This window comes from Penaeus chinensis, chromosome 2 (assembly GCF_019202785.1).
Source record: "Penaeus chinensis breed Huanghai No. 1 chromosome 2, ASM1920278v2, whole genome shotgun sequence".
In the NCBI taxonomy this organism is placed as follows: Eukaryota; Metazoa; Arthropoda; class Malacostraca; order Decapoda; family Penaeidae; genus Penaeus; species Penaeus chinensis.
The window spans coordinates 43,513,846-43,515,483 of NC_061820.1; positions in this window are offsets into that span (position 1 = coordinate 43,513,846).

The window sequence follows — 1,638 nt, forward strand, 5'->3', positions numbered from 1 at the left end:
TTTGAACTATTCTAAGTGCCGGACCTTATCAAAAGCTTTGTGATAGTCAATGAAAACCAGATGTTTTGCTGGTTTTGGATGGCTCTCTCGGCAAACATTTTCATGACGAAGATTGCATTTCTCGTACCTTTATCCTTCATAAACCCAGACTGGGTCTATGGTATTTCGGATAGGAGTTGTCTTCTGATCCTCTGTAGGATTATTTTTCAGTAGTTTTAAGAATATGCGACATATGAATCGTGCGATATTATGAGTACTCAAGTGTTCCTGGGGCTTTCGGTAGGACAATGAAGACAGGTTTCATCATTTCTTTAGGTAACACTGTGAGTGTGTGTATGTGTATGTGTATGTGTATGTGTATGTGTGTGTGTGTGTACTGTGTATATAAACATCTGTGGCCGTTTGCCATGTGGCTCGAAGTCCCGTAAAGAACCATCGACTCAGCGAGGACTTAGATGACGAGTTTATCTGACCTTGTTTGACCTGCCATATAACCTCTCGAGAGTGAATTGAGAGAGGCCTATGTCCTAGTGGAATGAATGGCTGTTGGGAAAAAAAAAAAAAAAAAAAAAAAAAAAAAATATATATATATATATATATATATATATATATATATATATATATATATGCGTGTGTGTGTATTTGTATGTGTGTGTGTGTGCGTGTGCGTGTTCGTGCGTGTGTGTGTGCGCGTGTGTGTGTGCGTGCGTGTGTGTGCGTGTACAGTATACACACACGTGGCTTTCAATGTGCATTTTGCACACCGTTGCCTGGCGCCATGTGCAGGCGTCTTGGAAGGAAGGCCGTTTCCATGCAGAACGAGGGGTGCGCTTGCCTAATCAAGTACTGTGCTTCTTATATATGGTGATGACAAATTTCTCAAGGATGTTGAGGTCTGCATCTTCTATGATAAGTGGGTATTGACTAAGCTTTTGAAGACAGGGCTCACCTCAGGGTAAACCTCCCATGTTTGCCATGCTGTTTCCTTGTCTTTACGACGAAAAGCTGACACACCACAGCCAGTGAAGGCCGAAAGAATAGTATGCCACTGGATTTTCCTGGGCCATGGTTCACTACCATACCATGAATTGGCAACCACCACATGGACTGACCCCGGCCAAATTTTACCCTAAGCCTGCATCCTGAAAAGTCTCAAAACACTGCAACAGCAAGAATATCTGTATCGCATGCTTTAATCAACACAGACTTCATATCCAGGTTTCATCACAGAAAGTCTTGAGGGTCCAGATGGTACCTGGTTAACAGAGCACGACTAACAGCCACTCGATTCTGCTTCCTTTCAGCTGTCAGCTTTTTGGGGAGCCATCTTGCATAAACCTTATTACTATGCAAATATTCGCGGAGGATATCCACGACTTTTCCATGTGAATTGCCTGTTTCCTCCTCTATCTCATCGATAGCAATTCGCCGGTTTTCCAAATCAGGTTCATGGACTTTATTAATATTGTTCTGTGTGGTCGCTGTTGAAGGTCTACCACTACGTGGTTCGTCTTTCAGAGACTCGCGGCCTTGAAATCCTGCACCCAGCGTTTGGATGTTGATAAGAAAAAGAAAACTCCCCACACAAGCGTTTGTGAATTCTTTGCCCCGTGTCCGCTTCTATGTGAGAAACTTAAC